This window comes from Camelus bactrianus, chromosome 33, assembly GCF_048773025.1.
Source record: "Camelus bactrianus isolate YW-2024 breed Bactrian camel chromosome 33, ASM4877302v1, whole genome shotgun sequence".
In the NCBI taxonomy this organism is placed as follows: Eukaryota; Metazoa; Chordata; class Mammalia; order Artiodactyla; family Camelidae; genus Camelus; species Camelus bactrianus.
Genome location: NC_133571.1, coordinates 4,335,481 through 4,355,800, shown reverse-complemented (window position 1 = coordinate 4,355,800; position 20,320 = coordinate 4,335,481). Strand labels below are relative to the sequence as shown.

Genomic DNA, 20,320 nt, shown 5'->3' with positions numbered 1-20,320 from the left:
ACCCTTCTCTGGCTCTCTAGCCTCTGCTCTAATTTAAGAAACTTTTAGAAAAGCAATAGTAAGGATAAATGACTAAATGATCTTTGCTCATGATCAAATTTGTTCTACCACTGCAGGGATAATATAAATAGAAAAACAGATGTGATCGTATTGTGAGGAGGTTGTTAAAAGAATATCCCTTGCCCCTTTTTCAAACAAGAAGTGTGGAAATTCTCACTAGTGCAGAGTAAGATCTGTGTGCTGCAAAGAACAAAGTAAATACGAGTCTGTGCTTGTATTCAAAAGATGGTCACAGTTTGGTAGGGATCCGAGGATGTAAATGCACAAATATAGATGAGGTGCTATTATGAAATGTCAAATCCGAATTGTAGAGTGGAATTTGAACAGTGCTTCTTAACTGGGAATGTGTCATGTGTGATGCGCTTTAAAAATACAGATGCCAGGACAATGGGAGTGTTGACCAAATAAATTTTGAAGGTTGAGGCTGGAAATGCGTAATTTTAAACTCCACAAGTGATTGTGAAGTTCACTATGAATAACAACCACCAGCTAAACATTAATATGCTAATTATGCAGATTTTTTAAAGGAGAGGTTTGTTTGAGATGGGATTTTAAAAGATGGCTTCATAGAAGTGATGAGATTTGAATGAAAGGTCAGATATGGACAGAAAGTAGGTGAAACAGACTTTTTTCTTTTATATTTTAGCTCAAATCTTGCCTGTAAAGTTTTTTCCCACATTTCAGATTCCTAATTGGATTGATCTAGAATTGATAATAAAACTTATAACAAAAAATACCTGGAAATGTTCAATTATCTTCTAATATATTATTGAAATGGCTACATGGAACTCAGGTTTAAAGTCTTGCTTGAAAGCTTGTAAATTATCAATAGATTAGCATTAATATCTTAATAAAGAAAATTTTACCACAATTAATACATGCAATTTGGACTAGGTATTGCTAAGGGCAGGGTTGGCATTTTATTTGAATTTGGATTCTTAGATCTTTAGCACAGGGATTAGCATCTAGACTATATACATAACATATATTTGTTTGTTGAATGAAGGAGACCTTTGGATTTCCTTGGTTTATTCATTCTACCTTGATCGTGGGGCAGATTTCAATAGTCTTCCATTTGAAACATCAAGAATTTCACACATACAGGATTTGGTTTGTTTGTTTCTTTCTTGACTCAGAATCAATGAGCTGGCAAAGATTTTCAGCAATCGTTTGCTTTTAGGCTTTTTCTTTCCCATTGAAAAGACTGAAGGAAAAGAAGAAAAGTGGAAAAGGCAAAAAACTTCCAAGCATCCTGACATCCTAGCATCCCCAGAGCAGGGGAGCTCTCCATGTGTGTGTAGCCCTGCAACAGCTGGCACAACCCTCTCACATCAGTCCTTCCAGAGGGAGGAGCACGCCAAGCCATCAGCCTGTCCAGGTGAGGGAGCAAGGCCTCCCCAGCTGGCCCAGGCTCTCTCTGCTGACCTTTTTGGAGAACAGGATTGCTTTGTCATTGTTTTGGGTTGTTAATGGGGTTGTAAAGGCATGATGGGCAGAAAGATCACTAAGAATCTTTATCTTCTTGCATTGTATCTCCTCAGTGCCAATCAAGCCAAGTTTTGTTAGCATTTTGTTGTTGCTATTTAAAAAAAAAAAAGTCAGAATATATTCATATTCCCCAGTGGACTTTCTAATAATACTTTTGGAAGCAGTGTCATAGGAGGAAAAATAATAGGAAGAAGAAAGAATAGACAGAAAACAAAACACAGATAGGGAAAGAGAAGACTTTGATTTTACTATTTATATATGTGTTTTGGAGAATAAAGGGGGAGAAAATGGAAGGCATCATATGGTAGTTATGGACATGTGTTTGTAAAACATTTTTAGCATGAGACAGCTTTGATAAAAAGGATGGACACTCATGCTGGTATTAGAGAAAGCAGGGCTAGTATCCAGAAGGGGCAGCTTGGGCAGAAGAACCTGTCAGAGTACAAGATGCCTGTGAACTCACCTTGGTGTCACTGAAGAGAAGTCCCAGGTGTCCCATTGATTGCTCAGGACTCAGCCGACATGGCTGTAGTCTAGAAGGGCTTAAATAAACAGCCACTTGTCCCCAGGGAACTACTGAATGAACTCTTGAGGTAACTGTATTCTATATTAAACACATGGAATTCTTAGTTGGACCAAAACTCATGACGTCCAAATGGCTAACTGGAATTTTAGTAACTGTACTGACCGCAAAATGCCCTCAGGGACTATGATTTGGAAAATGGGACCTGGCTCAAGGCATATACCAACTGGCCAGCATATGAGTGGACGCACCTTTTTGGCCTCCCCATCCTTTCTCCAGCTGCGACTTGACTGCCTCATCCCAGACAAGCCCGAAGTGAAAAACACACTAAAATAAACATGATGACATAATTCATTATAAGCAATGATTGAAAATGAACATGTCTTCAATAGGTTAATTCACACTGAGTTGTACAAAACGGCTGAAAATAAAATGAATTTGTGTTCTATGAATATTTCAAGAGTGGATCATTATATTCACGGCCTACATGTCATGCACACAGCAGTGATTTTAATCAGATGGGGGTGTGCTAGAGGCAGAGGTCCTTGACATCCAAGTATGAGCATCTCTTCTCAACCAGGCCATCAGTGACTTCACTTTGGTAGCTTGAAGTGGACTTATCAACAACAGAAATTTATTTCTTGGAGTTCTGGAAGTCTGAGATCAGGTGCCGGCGTGGTCAGGTGAGGTTGCAAACGTTTCCTTGTATCTTCATGTGTTGGAAGAAGCTAAGAAGCTCTGTGGACTCTCTAATCTCATTGAGGAGGGTACCACCTTCATGACATAATTACCTCCCACAGGCCCCACCTTCTAACAGTAACACACTGGATGTAAGAATTCCAGTATGTGAATTTGCCCAGTGGTGGCAGGAGGTAGAGGGGGACACAAACTCTCAGACCATAGCATACTACAAAACAAGGCTTTCTATTTTTCTATTGAAATATAGTTGATTTACAATGTTGTATTAGTTTCAGGTGGACAGCAAAGTGATTCAATTTTACATTTATATACATATATATTCTTTTTCAGATTCTTCTCCATTATAGGTTATTACAAGATATTGAATATAGCTCCCTGTGTTATACAGTAGATCCTTGTTTATTTTATATACAGTGGTGTATATATGTCAATCCCAAACTCCTAATTTATCCCTATATATCCTATATATCCCTCTGCATGTCTATATATGTACATAGTGATATCTATATCCATATCTATACACACACACACACACACACACACACACACACACACACACCACAGCTTCTTTAACCACTCATCTGTCGATGGACATTTAGTTCGCTTCCATGTCTTGGCTACAGTAAATAGTGCTGTTGTGAACACTGGGGTGCATGCATCTTTTCAAATTAGAGTTTTCTCTGGATATATGCCCAGGAGTGGGAGTGCTGGATCATATAAGTCTATTTTAAGTTTTTAAGGAACATCCATACTGTTCTCCATAGTGGCTATACCAATTTACATTCCCACCACCTGTGTAGGAGGGTTCCATTTCCTCCACATCCTCCCCAGCATTTATCATTTGTGGACTTTTGAATGATGGCCGTTCTGACTGATGCGAGGTGATACCTCATTGTAGTTTTGATTTGTGTTTCTCTGATAATGAGTGATATGGAGCATGTTTTCATGTGCCTGTTGGCCATCTGTCTTCTTTGGAGAAATGTTTATTTTGGTCTTCTGCTCATTTTTTTGATTTTTTTTTTAAGTCAAGCTGTATGAGCTTTTGGTATATTTTGCAAATTACTCCCTTTCAGTCTCATCATTTGCAAATATTTTCTCCCATTGCACAAGTTGTCTTTTTGTTTTGTTTATGGTTTCCTTTGCTGTGTAAAATGTTTTGAATTTACCATTTGCTTATTTTTGCTTTTATTTCTATTACTCTAGGAGACAGATCGAAAAAAATATTGCTGCAATTTATGTCAGAGTGTTTTGCCTATGTTTTCCTCCAAGAGTTTTAGAGTATCTGGTCTTATATTTAGGTCTTTAATCCATTTTGAGGGTGTTTTTGTATATGGTGTTAGAGAATTGTTCTAATTTTAATTGTTTACATGTAGCTGTCTAGTTTTCCCATCACAACTTGTTGAAGAGGCTGTTTTTGTCCATTGTATATTCTTACCTCCTTTGTGGTAAATTAATTAACCATGAGTGCATGAGCTTTCCATCCTGTTCCATTGATCTGTGTGTCTGTTTTTGTGCCAGCACCATACTGTTTTGATTACTGTAGCTTTGTCATATAGTCTGAAGTCAGGGCGTGTGATTCCTCTAGCTCTGTTCTTCTTAAGATTGTTTTGGTGATTCTGGATCTTTTGTGTTTCCATGCAGATTTAAAAAATACTTGCTCTACTTCTGTGAAAAATATCATTGGAAATTTAATAGGGATTGCATTGAATCTGTAGATTGCCTTGGATATAAAGGTCACTTTAACAGTATGGATTCTTCCAATCCAAGAACATGGTATATCTTTCCATCTGTTTCTGTTGTCTTCAATTTCTTTCATCAGCATCTTTTAGTTCTCAGAGTACAACTGTTTTCTCCCTGTAGGTAGGCTTATCCCTAGATATATATAGATTTTTTTTTTGATGCAGTGGTAAATGGGACTGTTCCCTTAATATCTTTTTCCACTACGTTGTTGTTAGTGTATAGAATTGCAAGATTTCTTCTTACTAATTTTGTACCTTGCAACTTTACTAAATTCATTAATGAAATCTAGTAGTATTCTGTCAGTATCTTTAGGAGTTTGTATGTATGTTATCATGTCATCTGCAAACAATGAGTTTTACTTCTTTTCCAAATTGGATTTTTAAAATTTCATTTTCTCCTCTGACTGCTGTGGCTAGGACCTCCAAAACTATGTTGAATAAACGTGGTGAGAGTGTGCATCCTTGTCTTGAAGAACAGATCTTAGAGAAAATGCTTTCAGCTTTTCACCATGGAGTATGATGACAGCTGTGGGTCTGTCATATATGGCCTCTATTATGTTGAGGTATGTTCCTTCTATGCCCATTTTCCAAAGAATTTTTTTTTATCATAAGCTGAATTTTATTAAAAGCTTTTTCTGCATCTATTGAGATTATCATATGGTTTTATTTCTTTAATTTGTTAATGTGGTGTATCACATTGATTGATTTGTGAGTATTGAAAATTCCTCATGTCCTTGGGATAAATCCCACTATATTAAAAGGAGTCTGATCCTTTTAATACGTTGTTGGAGTCAACTTGCTAGTATTTTGTTGAAGATATTTGCATCTATGTTCATCAGTGATATTAGCCTGTAATTTCTTTTTTTGTAACCTATTTGTCTGGTTTGGGTTTCAGGGTGATAGTGGCCTCATAAAATGATTTTGAAATTGTTCCTTCCTTGGGAATTTTTTTGGAATAGTTTCAGAAGAATAGGTGTCAACTTTTCTCACCTGTGAATTCTGCCTGTGGACTTTTGTTTGTTGGGAGTTTTTAAATAACTGATTCAATTTCAGTATTGGTAATTGGTCTGTTCATATCTTCTATTTCTTTCTCATTTAGTCCTGTGACATTCTGCCTTTCTGAGAATTTGTCCATTCTAGATTGTCCATTTGGTTGGTGTATAATTATTTGTAGTAGCTGCTTATGATCTTTGTATTTCTATGGTGTTGGTTGCTAACTTCTCCTTTTTCATTTCTGATTTTATTAATTTGGGCCCTCTCCTTCTTCTTCTTGATGAGTCTGGCTAAAGGTTTATCATTTTTGTTTATCCTTTCAAAGAACCAGCTTTTAGTTTTATTGATTTTTTCTATTGTTTATTTTTAGTCTCTATGTCATTTATTTCTGCTCTGATCTTTATGATTCCCTTCCTTCTACTAACTTTGGGTTTCCTTGTTTTTCTTTCTCTAGTTGCTTTAGGTGTAAGGTTAGGTTTTTCATTTGAGATTTTTGTGTGTGTGTCCCAAGGTAATCTTTTATCACTATAAACTTCCCTCTTAGAACTACTTTTGCTGTGTCCCATAGGTTTTGGAGGCTCATGTTTTTGTTTTGATTTGTCTGTAGGTATTTCTTTCATTTCTGATTTCTTCTTTGATGTCTTCAGTGAGCCATTGGTTGTTTAGTAGCATGTTGGTTGGCATCAATGTGTTTGTGGGGTTTTTTGCAGTTTTTTTCTTCTTCTAGTTGATTTCAAGTCTCATAGTGCTGTGGTCAGGAAAGACCCTCAATATGATTTCAATTTTCTTAAATTAACGAAGGCTTGATTTGTGACCCAGCATGTGATCTATCCTGGAGAATGTTCCATGTCCCCTTGAAAAGAATATGTATTCTACTGTTTTCAGATGGAATGCGCTATAAACATCAATGAAGTCCATCTAGTCTAATGTGTCCTTAAGGCCTGTGTTTTCTCACTGACTTTCTGTCTGGATGACCTGGCCTTTGGTGTAAGTGAGGTTTTAAAGTCCCTACCCCACTGTTACTGTTACTGCCAATTCCTCCCATTGTGTCTGTTAACATTTGCCTTATATATTGTGCTGATCCTACGCTGGGTGCATATATAGTTGCAATTGTTGTATCTTCTTCTTGGATTTATCCCTTGGTCATTCTGTAGTCCCTCTGTCTCCTGTAACAGTCTTTATTTTAAAGTCTGTTTTGTCTGATGTAAGTATTGCTACTCTGGCTTTCTTTTGACTTCCATTTATTTGTAGCACATTTTTTGATCCCCTCATTTTTGGTCTGTGTGTATCTCTAGATCTGAGATGAGTTTTTTGTAGGCAGAAAATATATGGGTTCTTGTTTTTGTACCCATTCAAGCCAGTCTGTGTCTTTTGGTTGGTGCATTTATTCCATTTACATTTAAGGTCATTATTGATATGTATGCTCTTATTGCCATTTTGTTGATTGTTTCAGATTTGTTTTTATACATCTTTTTTTTTTCCTTTCTTTTTTTGTTCTCTTCTCTTGTGATTTGGTGACTATCTGAATTCCTTTTTCATTTTTGTGTGTATTATCTATTATAGATTTTTGGTTTGCAGTTATCATGAGGTTTTGGTATAGCAGTCTATATATATAATTGCTACCAGGTATTATAAGAAACCCTAGCAGAAAACTACTAAAGCCCATGGATGAATCTGAAAAAGTTGCAAGATAAAAACTAACATACAGAAATTTGTTATATTTATATACATTATCAACAACATATCAGAAAAATAAATTAAGGAAATAATCCCATTTATCATTGCATCAAAAATAATGAAATAGCTAGGGATAAACCTACCTAAGGAGGCAAAATACCTGTAATCCAAACTGATAAGGTACTGACTGAAAGGAGTTGAAGACAACACAAACAGATGTTCTTGGATTAGAAGGAATAATATTGTTAAAATGGCCATACTATCTAGCAATATACAGATTCAATGCAACCCCCTTCAAATTACCAGTGGCATTTTTCACAGAACAGGAAGAAATTATTTTAAATTTGTATGGAAACACAAACGAGTCTGAATAGCCAAAATAATCTTGAGAAAAAAGAACAGAGCTGGAGGAATTATTCTCCCTGACTTCACAATATACTACAAAGTTACAGTAATCAAAATAGCATGGTATTGGCACAGAAACAGACACAGATCAATGGAACAGGATAGAAGGTCCAGAAAAAACACTTATATACTTATGGCCAGTTAATCTACAGCAAAGGATGTAAGGATATATAACAGAGAAAAGGCAGCCTCTTGAACAAGTGGTGCTGGAGAAAGCAGACAGCTACGTGTAAAAGAGTAAAATTAGAATGTTCTCTAACAATATATACAAAACCCCCTCAAAATGGATTAAAGACCTAAATGTAAGACCAGATACTCTAAAACTCCTGGAGGAAAACATAGGCAGAACACTCTTTGATATAATTGCAGCAATATTTTTTTCAATCTGTCTTCCAGAGTAATGGAAATAAAAGCAAAAATCAGCAAATGGGGCCTAATTAAACTTAAAACCTATTACACAGCAAAGGAAACCATAAACAAAACAAAAAGACAAGTGGAATGGAAGGAAATATATGCAAATGTTGAGACTGAAAGAGACTAATTTCCAAAACATATCAAGAGCTCATGCAGCTTAAAAAATGGGCAGAAGACCTGAATAGACAGTTCTCCAAAGAAGACATACAGATGGCCAGCAGGCATGTGAAAAGATGTTCTGTATCTCTCATTATCAGAGAAATACAAGTCAAAACTACAATGAAGTATCACCTCACATCAGTAAGAATGGCTATCATTAAAAAATCTACAAATAATAAATGCTGGAAAGGGCATGGATTAAAGGGAACTTTCCTACCCTGCTGAAGGGTATGTAAGTGGATCCAGCTACTATGGAGAACAGTATGGATGTTCCTTAAGAACTAAAGATAGAGTTGCCATATGTTCCAGCAATATGACTCCTGGTCATATAGCTGGAGAAAACTCAAATTTGAAAAGATACATGCACACCAATATTTGTAGCAACACTGTTTACAATAGCCAAGACATGGAAGCAAGCTAAACTTCCACTGACAGAGTAATGGATAAAAATATGGGGGGGGGGGGTGTATACATACATACATATACATATACACACACACACATATACATATATATATATACACACACACACGTATACACATATATATATTTGAATATTACTTAACCACACAAAATAATGAAATAATGTCATTTTCAGTAACATAAATGAGTCTGGTGATTATCATATTAAAAGAAGTGAAAATACTGAGGTTGATTCCTCCTTTGAGGTATAAAACAAGTAAAATTATAGACTTAAATGGAAAAAGCCCCAGACACTAATTTATTATTATTGCTATCAGTAAACATATTTTCATAATAATCTTCCATTTACAGAACATTTTCACAGTCATTTCTCAGTAGTGTTATTTTATCCTTAGACCCAAAACAGTAGAGGTTTTAAAGGCAATAGAGGTTGCACATTTAAATACTCATTTTCTACTTGTTCTTCCTGACAAAAATTAGATTAAATGTGTCCAGATTCCTAACACATCTTTCTGGTTGCATAGGTGAATGAAGTGTGTTTTTCTGGAAGGTGAAGGTGGAAGTATAGTTGCCAAGGAATCTCAGGGACTCTTTTGAACATATGTGAATAACACATTACAAAGACCATATTCTCTACAACTTTACAAATTTGAGGAAATCGAATGGTTATCTTCTTAATAATGGAAAAATCAGCAATATGTATTCTGTCTTCTCTATATAATTTTCCAATGCTATGCTTTTTGCATACCCAGAATAATGCCCATGTAAATTTTTGGTTTTCTTGTGTAATACATGATTCTCTAGAGGTGAGAAGAAGTTTGTGTATTTTTTAACCCATGAAAAGGAGGGCAAAGGAGAGTCACCCTCTGAGGCACAGACACTGTGCGTGATCTGGACCGGCTCTGCACAGACTGTTTCCAGGCATTTGATGCTTTGGAAAATTCTTCAGTGTGCATTGCAGGAAAAGTACCTCTGTTTATAGCTCTGTGTACTCATTCACATCACTTTCCCATAACTGGAGGTTTCCAATAGGAAAGATTGCCACCGTGTGGAATTATTAATGTTTTCTAGCTGGTCTCAAGGAATTGTCCAGTATCACACCATTACTGAGTGACTGAACATAGTTCCAGGCACTTTGCATGCACTGACTCATTAAGTCCTCTCAAAACTTCATGAATCTATATTATGCTATCCCTGCTTTACAAATAAGGAGACTGAGGTACAGAGAAATTAAATAACTTTCCATAATCATACAACTTCTAAATGTTAAACTGAATAAAAACACAGGAATTTGTTCAAGTCCCAAAAATGTGTATGTTCATTGGAAGAAATATCATAATCATTAACTTAAATATCTCAGCTCTGCTTACATGGGGAATTAGGGGGTTATCAAAGGTGATATAAGAATATAAAAATGATATAATATGAAGTGAGTATGTTTATTTTGGAAACATAAAGTCAAACCTTTTTTTCCTGACAAATATTTCTGAACCTTTGACAAACTATTAACACTCATTAAGTCTCCAAGAGGGGACGTAGTTTTCCCAACACATTTGACCATGACCCTCCCTTCTGTTCCCTCTGCGTGTGACAGCATCTTGTAGGGATAGCATCCCAGGAAATGCTTTGGAAAACTTTAACTTTGGAATATCCTAAGGTTATTCATCTACCTATGCCAGAGTGCCATGGACTACTCAAATATCACATTTCCTTCATGAAAATTTTCCTGTTTCCCTTTATTCCCAGAAATTTTCTTTTTCAAATCTTTTTGAAATTTCTGATATACAGTGGATGGTTGACATTTATGATATAAACTGTAATTAGAGAAATATGAATTTTGAAAAATATATATATTTCAAATATATACACATATATGTATGTGTATATATATACATATCAGAATGCAAATCTACACAAGAATATATACATTCGAGCGAGCTCTCTTAAGTGGCCACCAATGAGGAGCTATGCATCACCCAAATAATTGTTAAAATTTCTTTTTGGAATTGGCTTTAAATTTTAAAGTTCAAAGAACTACATTTTACTTAGCTACACTTTTTTCTTGTGATGAGAACTTTTAAGATCTACTCTCTTTGAAAATTTTAAATATGCAACACAGTATTATTAACTATAGTCACCATGTTGTGATCATTTTGCAATATATACAGATCGAACACTGTGTTGATCACCTGACATTAATGTGTCATATGTCAATTGTATCTAAATTAAAATAAGTAAATAAGCACTACATTTTAAGTATCTTCACAATGGTCTCTTCCTGTCAGGGTTGAAGAATTTCTGGAAGGAACCAAAACACTTTGTAGCAAGTTGAAATTGAGACTATCAAGTGATGAAACTGATTTTTTAAAAATGAAATTTAGAAATTGGTTCTGAGAACAGCTACAAAAGTGAATTAGAACATATGTGTTAGAATGTGATGGAGTTAAGTATGCATGCAGGCTCATGACATGCCTACTTTGGGGAAGTAAATACAACTTGCTACATTAAGTGAGGGTTATATATTTAATACCTTCAAGCAAATTAAAATATGTGAAATCCTTGGGTATAGGATAATAGATAATAAAGAAAATAGTGAAAATAAGCAAGTGAGTGCCCCACCTTGTAGGTAAAAATAAAAAATAAAAAACTTCACTGCAAAAAATTAAGAAGCTTCTGATACTGAAGTAGGGTGGGGAAGTGGAATAGCACCTGTTTGAGCCTTTTCTTTTTTAATGTCTCTTAAGGTTCCCTTTGAGTTGTGTCTTATAAACTCCAGGGTTTACCAGACATATTTAATAATAGAAAAGCGACAAGGTTTGACTTCAAGCAAATCTGAATTTGAACCAGAGAGAACACGTACAAATAAGTTACTGAATCTCATTAAGTTTCACTTTCCTCATCCAGAAAGTTATTGAATTGAGAAAATTCAATGTGGCAATGCAAAGAATGCACTAGACTAATGCCTAATTAAATGCTGATAATTTGTTTAATAACTGGAATTTAAACATCATAATGTTTAAAATTTGTGGAAGCATTATTTTTCCTTGCTCTCTCATGGCCTTTTCATAGAACTTTTAGTGTTCTCTCTACCAGCCCTTTTGCCAATATTTACTATACACATCCTAACCACAGGCCACTATGCCAAAGATTAGGGGTACAAAGGTGAAATAGATAAGTTTTGTCCTCAAAAACTTATGACTGACTGGATAAAGCTCATACCAAGTTATAATACCAGTGAGAGGAAATATTCCAACAAAGACACACATGAAGCATTGAAGAACCTTAAGAGCAAAAGGCTGACTCTAACAAGGACCAGGAAAGACTTAAAAGGATGATGAAAAAGGAACTGGAGAGATCCCAAGTGGAAATGTATGAAAAGAGATGTTTTAAAATAATAAGGTAAAAGAATGGAGACCCAAAAGTATAGGATATTTTCAGGGAAGTGCAATTACTTCCACTGATTTACACGTTCAAGTGCTTAAAATAAGTCACAATTAGAATATAAACCCCAGACATATCTGTCAGGCCTAAAATGTTGAGTGAACAAGAATGGGTTTTACTGTATAGGAAATAGTGAGCTATTGAGCACAGGAGTAGTGGGGTAAGGGCCATGTTTTAGGAAGCCTAATCTGGAAGCTCTTGATAGTATTTATTGGAGAAAGAAAAAAATAGAAGAAAAAGACCAATGTGAAAGCTGCTGAAGGAACCCACAGGGAAATGAATGTGCACCTCTGTCAATGGAAGGGGATCACATGAAAGCTGGGAGGGGAGGGAACTTCTTTGGAGGTTGTGCTGCTTTAACAGGCATAAGAAAATAACTTAGATTTGGGGCTTTGGGGGGTGGTTTTGAGCATGTTAATGGAGATAACCAAGGTTAGAGGCTTTGAAGGCGTGGAGGCCCTTGTTTAGGAAAATGGCAACAAAGATGGGAAGACAAAAAGTATGAGAAGAAGACTTGACAACGACAAAGTCTAGTGCTCAAATCACCAATCCAATGTTTTCTGTCTTCGATTGCCATCTTTCTTTGGTATTTACTACTTAGTCATGCCCACAATTTCTATATCCCCTTATCGAATCTCTGGTATGTCTATTAAAAAAAAGTTTTCTACACATAATTTCTCTTTCATGATATTAAGAATGAGTGGGTCCAGTTTGTTTAGCAAAGAAAAAAATGTATTCTTTGTTTTTTACAGAGTTGTTGGTCATTCTTAGAATGAGAGTAAGACGTTTTGGGCCAGTGGCTGGCTGTTGTGTTGACTCCTTCAAGCCAGACAGTTATAAATAGTAAAATCCAGGTGCTTAGAGAAGGGGGAAGAAATGAGAGTCGCTGAGCACCCAACAGTCTTCTGACATACAAGGGGGTAGGACATCGTGCAACCAAAGTAATATTTTTACATGTTGAATTGGCACGTTAAACACTGTAAAATAAAATTTTATTCACACACACAGTCTCTTATAGTTATTACGTTAAATCACTGAAAGCTTACTTTTCCTGTTGTAAGAATAGCAAAAGTTATTTGCCCTATAGCACTTTATATGCACTTGGAACCATTTTTGTAAAAAAAAAAACACACACACACTGAAAAATCTTTCTATATAATATGTATAATGAACACCACATATCCTTCAGTATGCTTCAGTAATTGTCAGTGTTTGTCAAATTTTGCCAACTTTTTTTATTATCTATCATACTTTTTATTGGAATATTTTAAATCCAATATCAAATACACCACTTGTAATCATTCAGTATGCAAGTCTAAGTGATAAGAGCTATTTTTGACACAACGAGCATACTTTTGTTATACTATAGATCCTTAGTATCATCTTTTTCCCATTCCATATACACATTTCTCCAATTATGTCAGAGATATTGCTTTATAGTTAGTTTGTTCAAATCAGTATCCAAACAAGGTCTGCACATCACTAAAGGCACATGCATAGCTTGGAAGATGACAGGAGTCTTTTTGGAGACGTTGGCATGTGTGATGGGTGGTTTAAAGGGATCAGCAATTCAAAAGTTAGTTTGTGGGAAAAGGGTAACAAGACAGTGCATTCTATAATGAAAAACATTGGGGGAAAAAAAGAACATAAACCTTAGAGGTGAGGGAAGGAAGAGATATCAAGAGATTGTAAATGAAGTAACTCAACAGAAGAAGGACATTTGTGAGAGAGATTCAGGTTAAGTAGGGGCCAGATTTGGAAGAATCTTGAATGGTAGGCTAAAAAGTTTTGAACACTGTCCTCAGAGCAGGGAGCCATTAGCGCCATTTATTTTTCCACTTATTGGAGACTGTTGCATGTGCTATAAACATAGATATTCTACTAGCAAGCAAAATGCATCAGCTCACTTCATAAGAAAATGTAGCTGTTTATGTATTCCAATGGCAATCATTTTCAAATATTTATAGCAAGTGGCAAAATAATCTAATGTTTAATCTTGCCCAATAATTAGATGCTCCATTTAGAGGAACACAAACAAATTGGACCTGATTTTACCAACCAATACACTACCCAGCAGCTGAGAGATCCTCATAAAGCAAAGTAATCATAATTCAACATATTTACAGTTGGAGAGATTTAAGATGAGTGTATTTCATGTAAACACACACACACACACACGCCTTGCAAACCTCAAATTCTACACTTTTCATCTACTATGAAAATGCAGTTTGCAATATGCCTGTCAACTATAAATATTTATTGACCCATAAATCCTCTCTTTATCAGCATAATGCTGATTGATTTTCATCATTAAAAGCTCTTCACATGACAGCTGAATTATCAAAGCCTTTAAAGAAAGTATACATCAAACTTAATGTACTTTGATAAATATTTTCTTCTTGTATACTTATTCTTTAATATATGGTGGTCCATATGATATAGATTGTTAAATACTTTTTTTTACAGGTTTATCAAAACATACATTCATACTCATAGGAATGAAAAGCTGGAAAATTCAAGGAGCAGTAGAGACACAGGTGCCAACTGAATCCTTGGAAACAATTTTTAAGAAATCAGCGCTGTCTTATAAATATAGAGCTGTAAATAGAAACAAATGAACTAGAGGGGTATCTCATATTACTTTTAAGTCAAGAGCAGAATTTTTTTTAATGTACTGGGTTTGGGGTATGCAGCACATTTTCTCAAAAAAGAGAAGGGAAATTGCACCTTCCGGATCCCACTTGTGTATGGAGCATACTTCCACATCACAGTGCCTTTGACCTGGGCTCTGTCCTTTCCCTATTATCTTTCTTTAATCCCTCTTGTACATCTGTCAAATTAAACTTTATGAAACATCACTTTCAACATTTTACTGCCCTAATCATGAAAGCTTCAACAAAGTCTTTCGGTGACATGTATTTTGGCAATCAAGGTCTTCAACAATCAAACCTTTCCCTTCCTTTCTATACTAATATACCAGGAAAGAAGCTACTACTTTGTATTACAGTGTTTCATTTTATTTCCTTTCCATGAAACCATTCTCCCTTCTTTAAAAGCATAGGCAAAGAGAAATGAGGCAAGTGCTAGGGAAGAACAGGCTTCAGATTGTGGAGACAAAATTAGCCCATGCCAAAAAAAAAAAAAAAAAAAATCCAGGGTTGAAAGAAAAACCAAATTGTTACAGAGCTTACAATGAAGCCTAAACATGAAGGGGCAAATTCCAAGGTTGAGGACCAACATTATCAACAGGTTTGAGAAAAGGTATCATGAAATGAAGAATCAGGAGAGGGTCTCTGAGTCATCAGAACATATTGGTATAACATATGGGGAGAATTTTCTTTTAAGGTACCAAGTGGGTTTAAGTCTTAGTTGTGGTAAGTGAAGGGGAAAAAGTAAAATAGAAGAAAGAGACAGAAAGTAGAGGAGGAAGGTGGGAGGAAGGAAAGGAGAAAGAAAGAGAGGAAGGGAGGAAAGGACATAAAAAACAAAAACAAAAAAACAGAATAAAAAAAAAAGACTGCAGAATTTCAGTGACCCTTTTGCTTAAAATGGAGTATTTTTGTCTAAGAAGTGGCTATGGAGCAGATTCCTGGCATAATGCATTTGAATATATATTTTAAATGTTCAGTTCTTCAGAATTGTAAGAACATTACAGCCAGATGTAAGATAATTTTTCATCATCTTCTTAGGTGTCAAACTCCTGTGGGCAATTTGCAACATTCAAAAAGAATATCGATATAACAGCAAAAATTAAAAGGCATTTTCATCACCTTGAGAAATGGTGATCAAAGGAAATGCGCCAACCAATTAAAACATGATCAATGCTTCTATTTCCTTTCTTTTCTGTCATAAACTGTGGCTAAAAAGAATTAAGTTATTATTTTTTTTAAAGCCTGCCTCATCTTGATAATGTCATGTAAAAAGGCAATTTGGGTCATTAGAGTTTAAATATACCATGCGGTGAATTACACTGATAGAATTTTATGATGGCAGTATTAATCGTATTTGAAATACATGTCAATCTGTTTAGTAGTTGATTCAGTTTAAAGCAAAGCAACTGGCTTTGGAAGGCTTAAAATGTTTTTATGCTTTTATAGAAAGATACATAAAACTAATATTAGACTGAGGTACCAGCTTAAGAAATCACGGTGTTTATTTTGTTTGTTAAAGTCAGTTATAATAAAGCATATTTTCTTCCTCAGTGTACTCACTTCTTTATTTCAAGAGAAAACCTGTGTTTTTCAGCCATCTCGGTAATTTGGATATACAACAGCAGGACGTACACTTTCTCTGCCTGCTACAAAGCATCATACACATGTGGTCCTATATAGCTTGGAAAGACACATCTAGGTTTGGTACATCCTCAAGTGTCAAAATATTAGGAGTCTGTACATATCTGGAACTTTTACATTTCTGGGGCCAGTTATTAAAAACCATCAAAATTTCACTGAGACAATAAGGATTCAAGTGAGACTGCCAAGGACAAATGTCTTAAAGTGACAGTCTGTGTGCAAGTTTGCTTTTTACTTTTCACCCAAGGGAATCTGCTATTCCCTTCTGTTTGCAGTGCCTGCTCAATCCGTCTTGCACCCTCTATGAGCCGCAATCCCCGCAGCTCTCACCATGCTATACTCACAGAACTGATCCTCCAAGTGAGTTGTGCCCTCCTTAGTTTGTCTGAGATAGTGGTTGGGTTAGACCCCTTCCCCTAACATACTAGCTGCCATATTTAAAGTAAACCATGTCTCACCTGGGATCCATTTACCAACTTTAAAGTTCAAGGCAAGGGAGCTAGGAGGCAGAAAGACCTTTGCAGGAATCCAATGTGAAAGATGATAGCTGGGGCCATGTGATGGGTCAACGTTAAGCGTTCTGGTTTCTCTTATCCTAGCTTCAATTATGTTTCAAATGAAATAGAAGACAAGGGCCATCAGCTGAGAATGAAGTTAGAAGAGGAGGTATTGGGCTCAAAAGATAGAGAAAAAGGGTGAGAAATAGAAGTCAGCTAAAGAGGAAGAGAGAATAAAACTAGATTTTAAAATACTTTTGAGTGTCTACATATACCAGACTTTGTGCTAGGCTTCTGAGGAAATACATTTGTGTATAAAATGTGGTCTTGGTATTCCAAAGGCTTACATTTTAGTACAGATGATTAAATACATACATATATATATGTAAAATTATAAGCAAGATTAGAATGAAAGCATCACATTGGATTAAGTTAGGATTTTTCAACAACAGCACTATTGATATTTTGTATCCAATCACTCTTTGTGGTGGGGAGACATCCTATATACTGTGGGGTATTTAGCAGCATCCCTGAGATCCACCAAGTGCCAATAGTGCCTCCCCAGTTGTGACAACCAAAATATCTCCAGATACTGTCGAATTTCCTGAGTGAAAAATCACCTGTAGTTTTGAACCAATGTATTCAATGGACAGTCTTGTATGTTGCTAATAAAGGTAACTTCTAGTTGGGGAAACCAAGGAAAGTCCACAGAGGAGCAGGGGGCTGATATGAGTAAGTGGAGAATAGCACAGTACTTCAGGAACAGAGAAGAGAATAAGAAAGTGGCTAAGCTGGAGATGGAAAGCCAAGTGGAGAAGTATAAATTATGCTTAAGGGTCATGTAGCATGTGGTGATCAGGAGACGGTTAGTGGAGAAAAACTGACAATCAAGTTAAATTACTTTTCATAAGTGAATAACATCTGGATGATTACAACAGCTTCTTAACTTGTCTCATTTATCCAAGTATCTTTTGAATATTATCCATATTCTATCTCGCGGCCAGAAGAAAAGCCCCATAAACACACACAGCACTGTTGACATAAATCAACTCTTTACTGCATGTCAACAATTTTCCAAGAAGCCTTTCTCAATCATGCACTTCCGGTTTGGTTTCAGGTCCTTTCCTCCAAAGACAATCCTGTTGGCAGACACTGGAACCTCTAGGAGTTAGAGCTGGGGGCCTTAACCAGACAGCAATTACTCACCTATGTTTTTGCTCTACCTTTTACTGCTCGAATTAACTTCAGTTCAAGCGTGATCTTTATTTACAGGACTGCATGATCTGTCCGTAAAATCTGAAAATAAACAAGTGTTTAAAATATGTGCATGTCTACACTTCTACTAGTCTGATTTCTTACCAGCTCAATACAATGCTTAACAGCTAGTTCAAGAGGCAAGATGCAGAAAGTAAAAATAATGGAAATTTTTAGTCACCATGTTGTTCATAGACCATTGTATCAGTACATTAATTTTGCTATCACTTTGAGTTGATGGGAGTTAATTTTTTTTTAACTTCCTGCTGAGTGTTTTTGAGAGAAACCATTAACCCAGACTTAGGAATATGGAACCACTACATATTGCAAGACTACATCTGACAAAGCAAGATCTGTAAAAATGCCTTTCTATTGATCACAAATAAAAATATTATGTAATCTTATAAGAAAGTTGAAGTTTATTAGATAATACTTTTCAGAGAAGTAAGTTTTCACTATTCCTTTTGTTTATTTTCAAACACTTCATCTTTATTCACAGGTTATATTGCTATACTTCAAAATTCAGCTTTGTAACATCCAAGTTCTGCAGTATTTTCATTGATTAGTCAGTCTCAGAACATACAAACCTCTTTAAACCAAGTGTAGACTTAATGCCCCCAGAACCCATTTGCTTAACAGGCTTAGAAAACTCCCTGCAGTCCCTTCCAGGATCTGATATTTGTAAAGGTTGTGTTTGCTCACGAAATGGCCATTTCTTCCCAAGGCCATTTTCTTTTCTGTTAAATGAATTTCTTTTCTGAACAAATGCTGAATTGTGTGCCATTTTTGATTAGTGACACAGGAATCTTGTCTTCTCTTTGCCAAAAAGAAAGAAACTGAAAGTGCCAGTATTTCATCTTCAATGATGTATGGGCATAGGGGTGAGACAAGGAGTTATTCCAAATTAAGGATTGCAAAGTGCCTAAAAATGTTCTACTGCTTAAATAATACTTGGGATGCTACTGGATTCTGCTTTTTGAAATAAAGCTCTTTGGGGTAAAACTGGTTACATTACTCTCAGTAGTGTTGGTTAGAATAAACACCAGGACACCAAATGTATAAATTATTGCTGCACTGGAGCGGGGAATCCACTCGGGGGAGCTTGCTCTTCCATCTGAGAAATGATCACAAATCAGTATAACTTAAACGTAGCACCTACCTGAATTAGCATCAGCTACAGAAACTTCCAGATACTTCTGAGCCTCAAAATGAGGCATCACAAACCATAAAACTAGTTTCAAGTCTGCACTGGAGACATCTTTTTTGACTGCGGCAGTGTCTGCAAAGCAACTGAACATGGAAAGTTTTTAAAATAGTAATTTATTGATAGAAAACTATCAAGAATTAAAAAGTTCTAATTCACACTTGTAGTAACGTAAACTATAAAACTGGCCACACTGATGAAATAATGAACTCATAATTTACATATGCTTATAAAAACTTTATAACAATAAAAATAACCAATTACTAGAATGACATCACTCTCTGCGATTAAATACAAGGCATTCCCATGTAACTTCTGTGTGTTCTTGCATCTGGTACATTGTTTCTTCTTAAAAGTGCATTATTCCATAAGAACATATAAAAATACATTCTGTATTTCTATGTATATTTATAAATATATGTTTTTTCAGTTTATCAGTAGTGCCTATAGCAAATTTTGGGATACACTAGTTTATATGGCAATAATGTGTTATTTGGCTTATTTTGGTTTATCCAAAATTAAATTAGAATGAACTTAGGAGCCCAAATAATGAACAAAATAGAAATCCTTTTCTCCAGCATCCTTCACAATAGAGGTCTGTCCCATCGAGGTGGGGCCAAGCTGGCGCAGTGGGAAAGCCCCTAGCTCCCCTCCTCCCGCAGGCACACCCAAATTACATGCAGAGAAACTACCTATTGGAAAAACAGGAAGATGAGCAGAAAAGGTCTTCTACAACTGAAGATATAAAGGAACTGCAGTACGATGAGCAGTAGGAGCGGAGATGCAGTACAGTCAAGACCCACACACCCAGGAGGGCGGCCCACAAACGGGGGTGTAAATCACAGCTGCAGAGGCTCCCCACAAGGAGTGAGGTGTCTGAGCCCCACAGCGAGCTCCCTGGCCTGGGGTCCTGCTCCAGGAAGGAAAGATAATCTAGAGCACTTGGCTTTGAAGGCCATCAGAGCTGATTTTAGGGAGAGGCAGAGGGCAGTGGGAAATAGAGACCCCACCCTTAAAAGGTACATACAGAAAGCTCACATGCTCCATGACCC

General features: G+C 36.0%; 1 long non-coding RNA gene across 4 annotated transcripts in view; it reads right to left on the bottom strand.

The window, feature by feature from the left end:
* The window catches only part of LOC123616343 (uncharacterized), a 114,428-nt gene that overhangs the window by 63,672 nt on the left and 30,436 nt on the right, over nt 1-20,320 (bottom strand). For all 4 annotated transcript variants that reach the window (XR_012503764.1, XR_012503766.1, XR_012503763.1 and 1 more), the window contains 2 exons: nt 19,224-19,354; nt 18,017-18,106 (listed from right to left, as the gene is read on the bottom strand). This is a non-coding gene — a long non-coding RNA (uncharacterized LOC123616343). The remainder of the gene's footprint in view (nt 1-18,016; nt 18,107-19,223; nt 19,355-20,320) is intronic.